The following is a 12,918-nucleotide window of genomic DNA, read 5'->3' on the forward strand; positions in this document are numbered from 1 at the left end:
TCTGTTTAGGTCTTTATCAATACTGATGAGATTCCCTCCCCCTGAACCTCTTCTTCTCCAGGCTGAGCGGTCCCAGCTCTCTCACCCTCTCCTACTAAGAGAAGTGCTCCAGGCTTTCATCATCTTAGTGGTCCTTTGCTGGACTTTTTCCAGCATGTCCATATCTCTCTTGTACTTGGAGGGCCCAGAAATGGGCACACTACTCCAGGTGTGGCCTTGGTGGTGCTGAGTAAAGCGGAAGGACCTCTGGCAGAAAGGCCCTTAGCAGAAAGGGCATACTGCTCACTCATGTTCAATTTAGACCAAGACTGCTAGGTCCTTTTTTGCAAAGCGGACTTCCAGCTAGGTGGTCCCTAACAGATGCTGGTGCCTGGACTTGTTTGATTCCAGTTGCAGGACTCTGTAATTCTCCTCCTTGAACTTCAGGAGACTTTTGTCAGTCCACATCTCCAACCTGTTGAGGTACCTCTTGACAACTGAAAAGCCCTCTGCTGAATCAGCCACTCTGCCAGGTTGGAGTAATCTGTGATTGTATTGAAGGTGCACTCTGCCTCACTGTCTAGATCATTAATGAAGATGTTAAACAGATCTGGACCCAGAACTGACCCCTGGAGTACTCTGCTCACTACTGGCCTCCAGCCAGACTTTGCACCTCCGATGCGCTGAGCCTACCCATTCAGCCAGCTGTCTCCTGCTCCAGGAGTTTCAGCAACTCCTCTATGAGGATCTTCTTGTTATTAGTGTCAAAAGTGCTTACTAAAGTCCAGGGTGACACTATCCACTGCTTTTCCTTCATGCGTTACGCTGGTCATTTCATTATAGAAGATCATCAGGCTACTGAAGGTTGACTTTCCATTGATGAATCCAAACTGACTACCTGTCAGTGTGATGATTTTCTTCTTGAGGTGCTGGAAACTGGTTTCCAGGATCAACAGTGACAGCATTTATTGAGGTATAGCCTTATAAATTCCTTACTAAATCCTACTTTCCAATCCCATAGTTTCCTATGTGTCAAGAAAATATATGCATTATTGAAGTTATTACTGCATTTCTAGGTACATCAGTGCAGACTACTTGAACATTTCATTCTACTCTACTGTAACTTCTGTATATAATTATTGTTTCATTAAAAATTTGTTTTAATGTTCTTCATATTTTTCAAATTACTTTAATCAGTCTACAGCTGCCTACATCTTCTTCTCCCATCCCTTTAATATAGATTCTCTATCCATAACATTCTTAATCTATCTCAAAATATCTCACATTAATAGACTTGATAATTACATGCTCTGCTTTCTTATGCCATTTCTATAAAACTACATCCTGCAGCTTAAGTGGAAGAACTGAGAAGTCTAAAAAGCAGTTGTAAAAAGAAATTTTGTGTGAAACCTTGAAAAAACAAAAATTCCGGGTGATTTATAATGGTACAAATCAATGCGGGAGAAAAGTTAAACATCTACTTTAAATCTGCACAAGTTTGTGAAATGAAGAATAATGTTGAAATCTGTCTCTTTGTGTTGCTGTGTGTTAGTAATTTGGGGCACTGTTCTCAGATCCATATGCAGTGTGTTTTGTATTAGCATAGGCTGGATTTCTGTCACTGTGTCCACAATACCATGGTTTTTGTGGCTATGAAATTGTTATTTAAAATTGTTTTCTGGCATAGTCTTACAAAGATTGGTTTTAGCACAGTTGTTTGTCAGTTCATCCTTTCAGCTACTTTCAAAATGCTCTTCAATTTTAAAAGCATAGGTTTTTCTTTTTTACTTAAATATCCTAATTTCTCACATATATAGTTTCAAGTTAAAAACTGGAGGTTTTTCTTCCTATTCAAGGAATAAAATTGTCACAAAAAACACACAGTTATACACATTCACATCAAAATGAAAATGCCAAACAATTAGAAAGAACCCTTCTGAGAACAAATTATTTTCAACAGATAAGTGGAATTCATTTATTTTTTTCCCGGTGACACTCCTTTCCAAAGAAATACTTATTTTCAAATGCCCTTTGAGGCTTCCCTTGTACAGATTCATTCTATAAACAGAGCAAAAATACTTGAAAAGAAATCCCACGCATACATAGATGTAGCACTATCTCTTTCTGTAAGGAAAAAAAAAAAAAAAAAAAAGTAGAATAGCAGATTTATTCCACAGCCACAGGGGTATTTATTACATTAATTAAAATGGACTTGCAAATACTCTAAGTGGATTCAATCCTAAATCTGCTTCTTAACAAAGTCTGAAATGTTTTTCAGCTTTTTCCTCTGAACTCCTTCCGTTCAGTTCTGGGTTTGTTTCATTATACACAAAATCCGTTAGATATTTCCTAAGACGCATGCTGTTTATTCCAGTAATAAATACCGTTGGTCAATTATACATTACTTAATTTAAAACACTGGGGATTTGAGTACATTAATTTTCATGGATTAATGTATTAACAACTGAAAATAATTCAAAAATTACATACAATTTTGATAATAATATGATACAGATATACTTCATAACCCTGGGGTAATGGGAATTTTATGGCAGTGGTAACTTGCCCACAGTTTAGGTTTCTGAATTTCTAATGGGATGCTTGTAGCTGACTTCCATCCCAGTATTCCACATACCTTACCTCTTATTACTTAAATAATTCTCAAGCTATTCACAGACAAAGAGATTAAGGACAAAAGAATAAAATTGGAACATTCAGTACCCTTTGCACATTCGAGGCTAATACATTTAATTCATTTAACCAAGCAACTTGCAGTAATACATACCATCCAGAAAAAAGACAGAAATAGAAGTGTGATCTTACCAGACTCTGTTTTCAGGCACCCTTCACTGAACTCAGAAATCCTCTTAGACTCCAGATCAGGAGTTAAGCGTTGTGGCTTCTCCTCTGTCAATTGACACAAAGAATATATCATGTCAATTGTTAGCTCATGCATTACTTCTCCCTGTGGACAGCTATCACAATATCCTTACTTAAAGATTATCCTTGATAACCTATCTGGAAGGACAGTCATGCTCAGAAAGGAAAGCAAATTGCTACTTCTTAAGGCTTTTTGTTTTAACTTCTAATGATCAGTTCCTACAACTTTCTCCCCACTACAAGGCTTTAAATATCTTTTTTCCCCCCTCTCTTTAAACAGTTACTTAAAAATCAAACCTTCTGCTCTTTTTGAATAAACAGACCAAGCCCCTGATTCCTTCCACTCTAAGGCACTGATTTCAGCTCTCTCGCAAACAATGTGGACCCTTTGATTTCTTCTGCATTCATAAATCATAGGAGCCTACCAACTACATATGAATTTATATTGTAATGGTGTCATTACAGAGACTGAACAAAACTACCTTGTTATGGAGCTGAGATCTCAGTTTAGCCTACAAACTTACTGTATCTGTGTTGCTCATTCTCTCTGAAGCCTCAGTAGTTTTCAGAATCAGTGATGCATTCTCCACTGTGTAAAATGACCTTTCATTCTATTTGCTATCTTTTTGTACTTAACAGTTTAACACACTGTATGAATGGCTCCAAGCTACAGTGTAAGTAAAACTGCTGAGTACAGCTACCTTCTTCTCTTCCTTACTTACCTCCATGACAATCACTGGCCACTTTACTTGGGAATAATTTCACTATTTCTTTCATAACAGAGAATGAAAATAATCCAGCAGTAGTCCTCTAGAAATACCTCTAAAGAAATACCCTTGGATATGAAGTGTTTATTTAAATATATTATTGAAGCACTTACTGTTTTAAACAACCCCTGATGACCAAATTAAGGTGTTTCTGAAAGATAGTATTTTCGCCTATACACATCATTAAAGTAACTCAGACCCTCAAAACAAGAAATCTTGCTTTAGGATTTAGAGCTCAAGAGAAGTTTCAGGATTGCTTTTCATTTTGCACAAACGATAGTTAACAGAATCAAATTCAGAACCAAATGATGTCATCTAAATTTCAGCTCTTATGTCTTCTGATTCAGCAAAGCCTGATTCTCTCAAAAGCCACAGTTTTGCTTGTCTGTGATGTTACAGCAAACTCAACAGACTATTTCTACACCCAATGCATTCTTCATGCTAAATCAAACCCATTTTCTGTTTAGCTGACAGGATCAGGAGATATAGTTCTCAGACATAAATAACCATATATTAAAAGAAAACAAACAACAGCTCAAAAACCCAAGAACATGCAAAAGCATGTTCAAGCTTTACTAGTGCTGTGCCCTTTCAAACATTAAAGCTTTTGAAGAGCCCTTTGCCTACACAAAACATCTGAATTCCACCTACAAACAGGTCTTTTGATATGAGAATATTTGGGGACAAATTACAAGACCAAAGAAAAATCTTCAGGATTGAATGCCATCTCATTTTGTTTTTCTAAAGAAAAAAATACAATAAAATCAATCTTTAGATATGCCCATTAAGAAGGCTATCACACTTATCCTTGTTGACTTCTGGTCAGTTGAAAGAGGGTCAGGTTATTTTTATGTTTTAGAGCTCAACTTAAGATTACATTAGTTAATAGTTTTCTAGCAGAAGGATTTACTTGTAGATCAGCACTATTTTGGTATGTCTCCATGCAAACTGGATGTTTAGCCTGAACTAGACTTCTGAATAAGCTGCACTTCCATGCAACTGTAATCTTCATTGCATGGCACCATATCATGGTTTACTGTATCATATGCCTTATCCAGGGAATTCTCCAGCAAACTAAAAAAAAAAAATAAAAACGAACTCTTTGCTCGACTTAAGACTAACGTGGTCTTTTCTATGTATTTTTAACTTCAGCAGAATATTTTAGGCAAAGTGGAAGACAGCTTCAGTGCAAGTAACGTAATCTGTACATTTGATTTCAGCTCACTTTTTATATAGTAATATATCTGGTCCATAAGGTGCACCAGAATGTTTACATTAGAGGTTCTCTAAACAGTATGACAGACTTCCTGAGTCAAATCTCTTCAGCACAGCTTGGGCCAAAAGCAACAGGAAATGAAAAAGCAAGAGGGCATGCATAGTGCACCGTGTTTGCCATGACAGCGGCTGTAGGACACACTTTAACTGTTCTGCTTTGCATTCCTGTCTTAAGCACTGGGAAATGCTTATGCAGACTTTGGGCTAGGACAGCGGCCAAGAGGTAACTAACACTTGAGCTACTTGGTAGGTAGATGTTTTTCAGTGCCTGATGAACAACTCATTATCTGGACAAGGACATTCAGATCTAAGTTTCAGGGCAGACCCCAAGCTAAGCAGGGGAGATTCCCTGGGGGGAAATTGGGAGCAATTTTTCATCCACCAGCACCATACCAAGCACAAGCAAACTGTTTTTAGCCTGGTACTTACTGACAAAAAGCTTTCTTGTCTCACAACTGCCTACAGCAGCATGTTGTGAACTGCATTAAGAAAGGAAGGCAAGTATGTTTGACTATTATTCTTACATGGCTGAAATTAAAAATGAAGAAATAGGAAAAAACTCACTACTACTGCATGAAGTTAATCTCTTTACATGAGAGTTAAAGAGCTGCCACTTGTCACTGGACACTGTTGGACATTCAAGAGTCTGGCTGACTTAGGTGACTTTCATTCTTGCTGCACAACAGGACTAAGATCACTAGTTGGGAAATTGATGGGATTTTATGTATTTCAAGCAAGGGACTGGCAATCATTCTTGTTTTACCAGTCTGAAGGTTTACACATAAAATGCACTGTAATATTAGCTTATGACTTACATGGCTTAGAATGAAGGAAAATACCTAGAACACTGGACATGGTATGATATATCAGCTGCAATAGATCATAAAATTTTAACACGCAGAGTTGTAAATTGTAAAATTGTAAAACAGGACAGGTTATGCCAGCATGGCTAAAGGACACCTAAATTCAAAACAGATTTCTGTATACGGAAGGGTCAACCTTAACCTCAACCTATTTGTAAATGCCAGCAGTCAGCATTCAAAAAGAAAACAGTTCTACATGGGTAGTTTTATTCTGGTCTTTTTTTTGTGATGCTGAGCAATTAAGTCAGTTTATATGATACATTTCTATGTTAACTTCGATTAATTCCAGCAATGCTCCCCAACAAACTCCAGATACTCCTACCTTCTCTGTAGTACCATTCCCAGTACTCCCCTGAACCTGCCATGAGTCAGTTCAAGGAACTAAAGCTAATTACTTTTCTTTTTGTTGAGCTATTTTTTTTGTAATCATAGCTCTGCAAGCAAATCAGATAAATATCAGTAGAAGAACAAAGTAGGAAAGGGGCATGTTTTAAAGTCTTATGGAGTCACACTTAAGGCCAATATGTTTTGAGCAAATGTACGAGGAATAATCTCTGCATTTGATTCAAGGATGAGGATGTAGCTAAAAATTTCAGATGTGATAAAGTAAAAGCTAATGAAAAACTAGTACTTTGCTGACCGCTATCAGAGGACTATTAAAACATTTCTAGCTGTTTTCTGATGTTTTTCATCAAGGCTGGCTCTACAGAGACAGTGAGTCACTGAACCTAGTAAGCAGTCCATGAATACCAATTATTTGGGGAAAAAGGAACAACAACAAAAGAGTGAAAATAAAATAAAGACATTTCTCAGGTATCCATCTGCATTTCTTACTTGCAACATGACTCATGACTATTTGTATGAAGACATCTCAAGCTATAAATCCGAGTACCGCTGTGATGACGGGCTAAAACTTTCACTGAGTTACTATGAGAGAATTTCAAAGAATGGCTTATGTTGGAAGACACCTTAAAGACCACCTAGTTTCGATCCCTCTGACATGGAAAAGGAGACTGTTCACTAGACCACGTTTCTGAAATCTCCATCCAAACTGAACATGAAGAAGAGCCAATCATAAAACTAAAGAGCTTTCAAGCCCAGGTCACCTGTGGCTCACATATCTATCTCCACAGTTACATAAAAACCAGACATACACACACCCATAAACTGGGAAATGCTGGTTGTTCTTTGTGGGAACTAATAGGAGATATTTCCAGAGAAGATTAAAATCAGTCACTTCTGCAATTCATAATGACACCAGTAAGTGAAATACATAAACAGCAATCTTCAATTACATAGCAGTAGGATCCCCATGCAATAAGATAGCATCACCAAAGCCTAAGAAATAAAAAAATCTGGGAACATGATGTTGACACTCAAGCTGTGGCTACATATCTGCCCGTAGAAAGAAAAAGAAAGCCCTAAAACCTAGTGGAAAAAATGGTAACTGTGTGTGTGGGGGGGGGGGGGGAGGGGGGGAGGGATGTGGAATATGAAGTCCTACAGATCCAGTGAGAATTATCACATAGAACATACAGAAGGGACCTTCAAGATCATTTTGTTTCAGTCTCCCTGCCATAGACAGTATTGCCAACTACTGGGTCAGGCTGCCCAGGATCACATCCAACCTGGTTTTGAATGCATCCAGAGATGAGACATTCACAGTCTCTTTAGTAAATCTGTTCCAGAGTCTCACCACCCTCTCAGCATGAAATTTCTTCCTAACATCTAACTGAAATTTACTGTCTTTAGTTTAAAGCTATTCCCCCTGATCTATCACTATCAGACCATGTAAAAATTGTCTCCCTCCTGCTTGTAAGCTCCCTTCAAGTACTACAAGGCCACAGTGAGGTTTTCCCACAGTCTCTAAGCTAAATAACTTGAATTCCCTCAACCTTTCTTCCCTCTGATCACCGTTAGGGCCCTACTCTGGACTGCTCCAACAGCTTCACATCCTTCCTGCACTGGGGGCCCCAGGCTTGAGCAAAGTACTCCAGCTGGGGCCTCATAAGGGCAGATCATAGGGGAACAACATGTCTTGCCCTGCTGGCCATCCCTCTTTTGACACAGCCCACGTTACTGTTGGCCTTCCTGGCTGCAGGTGCACACTGATGACTTGTATGTAGCTTTTCATCCACCAAACCCCCTCATGTCCTTCTCCACTAGGCTGCTTTCAGTGAGTTATTCTCCTAGTCTATACTCATCTCTGGAATTGCCTTGGCCCAAGTGCAACACGTTGTACTTGGCCTTGTTAAACTTCCTTAGAGACTCTTATGTCCACTTGTGAAGTGTGTCCAGGTCCCTGTGGATGGCATCCCTCCCCTCTATTATGTCAACCTTACCACTCAGGTTGGTGCCATCTGCAAACACTATTCTTTGTCTTCTGCTCAATGTATACCAAGAATCATTTCTTGTTGTTTTTCACATGTTGTTTTTTACCGTGTGCCCCGGTGGCGCAGTGGTAGAATTGCCACTTGCAACACTGGAGGCCCAGGGTTCGAATCCCCCCTGTGGCGTAAGTGGCAGAAATGCTGCTCTGCTACACAGAGGGCTCGAATCCCGGGAGTTGGACTCGATGATCTCTAAGGTCCCTTCCAACTCGCACAATACTATGATACTATGATACTATGATGATACATCCCTTATCAAGCTTAATTCCATCTTCGCCTTGGTTTTCCTGACACCATCCCTGCATATCCAGACAGCATCCCATTCTTCACAGGCAATCCATATCTGCTTCCACTGCTCATACTTTTCATTTTTCCCTCCTCAGCCTAACCAGAATGTCCTTGCCTAGTCTTGCTGGTCTCCTGCCTGACTTATTCTGAGGGATGGAGATCTCTTGTGCTCTCAGAAAGGCATCCTTAAAGAGCTGTCAGCCTTGTCTGTTCCTTTGTCCCTAAGGGTCTGTCCAATGCCTGAACCAGAAAGTTGTCATCAACAGACTCCAGGAATCCCCTGGAGTGTTTCCAGCCCACTGTGTTACTTTCCCAGCAGACATCTTGGTGGTGGAAAGACAGCCAGAATTCTTTTTCTTCCATGACCTAGGTCATAGTGTGCTGAGGCATTCCATCAGCAGCCATTAGACCAGGCACCAGGTAATTCTCCCCATGGTCAAAAAGCCAGAATCCTTAAAGTAGGACCAGCCTCTCAGTTATGTATTTATTAGGTGAGTTTTCCTTGTCCTCTCAGTATTCCTTCCTGTCACTGAAGAGATAGAAGAAAATACCACCTTTATTTCCACTCCGTCCAAAAACCACCCTACTCTCCCAAAGTCCCTTTTGATAGCCCTCAGGCTTCTCTCAGCAGCTTTATAGCTTCCAGCCTGAACTAATGGTAAAGGGTAATAATCAGATGAGCAAACCAGACCGGGGAATCTCCTATTAACATCTCTGACCTGGGCCCCAGGGAAATAAATAGCACACGTCCTTATGGGTCAACACATGGGGCCCTTCATTCCCCATAGAAGGGAGTCACCTATGCTGATAACCCTTCTTTCATTTTTAGTGAAGACATTCTTGTGGCATGGAGTTGACCTCCTTGCCCTAGAAAACTTTCTGGGTGGACCTTGTGCCACATCCCAGTCTCCTTGTCCCCTGAGTTCCAGACCTTTAAACCTATTAAAGGTGAGACTTTGCTTCAGTGTGGAATACAACTGTCAAGGAGTTTTGCACCTGTGGAGAAAGTCCTATCTCCTAGTTAAAGAATCTAGATCATATGTTCTACACTGTATGTACCTGAATTTGGATGTGATTAAAAATTTGTGTCAAGCACAATCCATTTAACAATGGTCAGCATGAGAAAAACCTGTTCCTCTGAAAGCCATCTAGTCCAGCTCCCTTGCAATGAAGACAGACACCCACAGCTAGATTAAGTTGGCCATTGATGTCAAGATATTAAAGAGTATCAACCTCAGCACTGTCTCCTGCGGGACACCACTTGTCACTGATCTCCATCCAGACACTGAGCCACTGAACATCACTCTCTACACTCCATCTTGAAGCCAGTTCTTTGTCCATCAAACAGTCCACTCATAAAATTAATATCTTTACAATTTGTAGAAAACGATGCTGTGGGGTACCATGTCAGAGGCCTTAATGAGGTCCAGATAGAAGACAACAGTGGCTGTCCATTGATGAAGTGACACCACCATAGATGACCACTAAGGTTTGTTAAGCAGGATTTCCTCTTGGTGAAGCCATACTGGCTCTTCTATATCACCTCACTGCTGTCCTAATGATGACACTGTAATTCTGCAGTGCACTGATGCACACTGATTCAGATATCTCAAGCTTTTCTAGCTGAACTTATTGCACTTTCCATACTGCAGCTGACTCCACAATCAGTTAGGTTTAAACAGCTGCTCATGGATCTGTGAGGCCATCATGGAAAAGTTTTGTACTATAAAAAAAACCTCAAATTTTTGTTAAAGCATGAGTCATCCCAGTGATTCACTTTATACTTTCACTAAACAAATAGCTGTATTTGCATAACAGTGTGATAATGAACTACAAGACAGTGGTAGGAACTAAAAGGTGAAGCCTGGAATTCCACTCACTTGCTATGCAATGTCATGGAAATACCTCTTAGCTGATATCTATTCAAGGTGTCAAATAATTCAATATTCCTCTTTGCTTGACATCAGGTGTTAAAACAACTCCCTTTAAGGATATCCTTGAGTAATGTACACTAAAGTCACTGTATTTCTGGTCATAATGTATCTTCAATCTCCAGTGCGTGGCAATGACTTTGAACCAAGTCAAGTTAATCTCTTGCATCTAGAAGAAACTATAGTTTTTATCTAAAAGAGGACAGTCAACATTTCCACTTGAGATTGCTGACTAATTGCAGAAAAACTCTTTCATTCACTGTTTTTACTTTCTTGCATTAGCCTGTAAATCAGTTCAGGCTGCTGCTCAGCTGTCCTTGTACTGTAGGAACAAGAAGAGGGAGAAGAAAAGTTAATTCTTTCCTACTTATGGAGCATTCCTAAGTTCTGGTCTGAACTTGCTGATTAACATTTAGTGGAGACAGGAAACAGCAATCAGGTATTCATCACTTTTTTGTTTCCAGGATCCACTTAGTAGTGCCAGCTACCTGGGTATATTTCATTGTACACTAAGGTTTTTTGCATTGCAAAGGATCAACAGGGTTCAATACCCTGATACTGGATCATTCAGGGATTAATTTTGGGATACTGAGAATGGAACTCAAACCTCAGTTCCAACACAGGATTAACAAATCTTAGAAGATGTGGACAAATTAGATTTGTTAAGTACTGCAGCTCAAAATGAAGCTTTCATTGCTCTTTGACAGATCCAGGTTTGAGATGGCCAGGAAAAGTTAGCCTTTCAAATTAACTGTTTCTCCAGCCTTTTACTCAGCCAGGAGTCAGAGAAATTCTTACCCTTCCACACTGCCTGTCAAATGTAAAGATGAAGTCAGACACAGCTAACAGAGCGTGTAAAGACCTCACAGCTGCCATCAAGAGTACGCATGATTAGGACTGACCCTTAAAATCATACAATGTCTCAAACCCCAGCCAATGCTATTATGACTGAGTCATGGTGAAGTCTTGACTTCTTTATCTAAACTCAACCTGCTTAAAACAGTCCCCCTTTATATAGTTTTTAAATATTACAGAAGAAAAAGGGCAAAACATAATCCAGCAGCAAAAACACTCATCTATGATGCTGAATTGCCTGCAGTAGTCCAGCAGTCCACTGAAAACACTGAATTGCTTATGCAGGATGGGACTGACAGACGAAGTTTTCGTAAATATTAAACACGAATCCTATGTAGCTACTTCGATATAGGAGTTGAAACTAATCTATAGTAGTTATTCACACAGCTTTCAAACAGAAGGAAAAAAAAAATATCCTAGAGGGTAAGATAGTCAACTAGGTCACTGGGTATTATATTTAAAGCCTGTACTCAAGTTCACAGAATCTGGTGTACAACTGGAGATTACCTAAAATCCCACGAGAACTAATGCTCTAGCCTCTTAAATATTTTAACTAGACTTACTGGTTAAGAATGATAATGAGAAACATCTTCCTTCTGAACACAAAACATTATTCTTTTAATACTCCCATTGAAATTTTATGTCTTAGCAAATAAACCTTACCAACATTTTACAGCAAACTTTCTCATATCTGTCATGAATTTATACGCTCTGTTTTGAAGTCCAAAAGGCCAATGGTATCAGTATCTGGTTCCACCAGAAAAGGAGGGCCCAGCAGGGCGAGAGAGTGGAGTCCGCTGTTCTGCCTTCATGAGGCCCCTGATGGAGTACTACATCCAAGTCTGGTGCCCCCAACACAGGAAAGATGTGGAGCTGTTGGATAGGGTGCAGAGGAGGGCTACGAAGATGATCCAAGGACTGGCGAACCTCTCCAATGAAGACAAGCTGAAAGAACTGGCCTTATTCGTCCTGGAAAAGAGAAGGCTGTAGGGAGACTCACTGAGGTGTTCCTAGATTTAAAGGGAATTTACAGACAGAGAAATCAACTTTTTAAATGTGTAGTGATAGGACAAGGGGGAATAGTTTTGAACTAAATGAAGGGAGATCAGTGGGAAGTTTTTGTTTTTTTTTAACTGAAATTGTAGTGAGGTACTGGAACAGGTTGACCAGCAGAGAAATGCATACATTCAAGTTTGACTCAGAAAGAGAATGATCTAAAGTGAAACTGGTCTTCAAGGGATTATAAAATCATTTAAAGAAATGATTATACCATTCTATATGTAAACCATCTCCACTGGTTCTTGAAAGGAAGCACATGTATTCAGGCAGATCATTCCATGGATGGACTCCACCTTCTCACTTTACTCCACTGCACAACAGCCCAGAAAAGGGCTTTCACCAAAATACCACAGAACTTTTAGCAACAAGTGCATTTTCAGGCATTAGATAGTTTAATTTGGCTTTAGAATTAGAGCAAAATGGAGTTTTTGATATTCTGATGATATGCTATGTTATTCTGGGTATCTCATACCACAGCTTTTGCGCCTAGGTCAAAGTCTTCCTATAAATGGGGACAAATGACAATCTAGATTTGCAAGGAGCAAACTGAATAGTAAATGTGAGGAAGTTACAAAAAGATAATCTAAAAAGACTAATATGTCACCTAGCTGATCCCTGTATTACAAATCAT

The 12,918-nt window shown here is 39.5% G+C and overlaps 1 protein-coding gene across 3 annotated transcripts in view; it reads right to left on the bottom strand.

Moving 5' to 3' along the window:
• Positions 1-12,918, bottom strand: part of PRLR (prolactin receptor) — a 165,635-nt gene that overhangs the window by 62,394 nt on the left and 90,323 nt on the right. For all 3 annotated transcript variants that reach the window (XM_072359386.1, XM_072359387.1, XM_072359385.1), the window contains one exon: positions 2,803-2,886. The gene's annotated coding sequence lies outside the window, so the exon portion shown is untranslated. The remainder of the gene's footprint in view (positions 1-2,802; positions 2,887-12,918) is intronic.

Source organism: Excalfactoria chinensis, chromosome Z (genome assembly GCF_039878825.1).
Source record: "Excalfactoria chinensis isolate bCotChi1 chromosome Z, bCotChi1.hap2, whole genome shotgun sequence".
Taxonomy (NCBI): Eukaryota; Metazoa; Chordata; class Aves; order Galliformes; family Phasianidae; genus Excalfactoria; species Excalfactoria chinensis.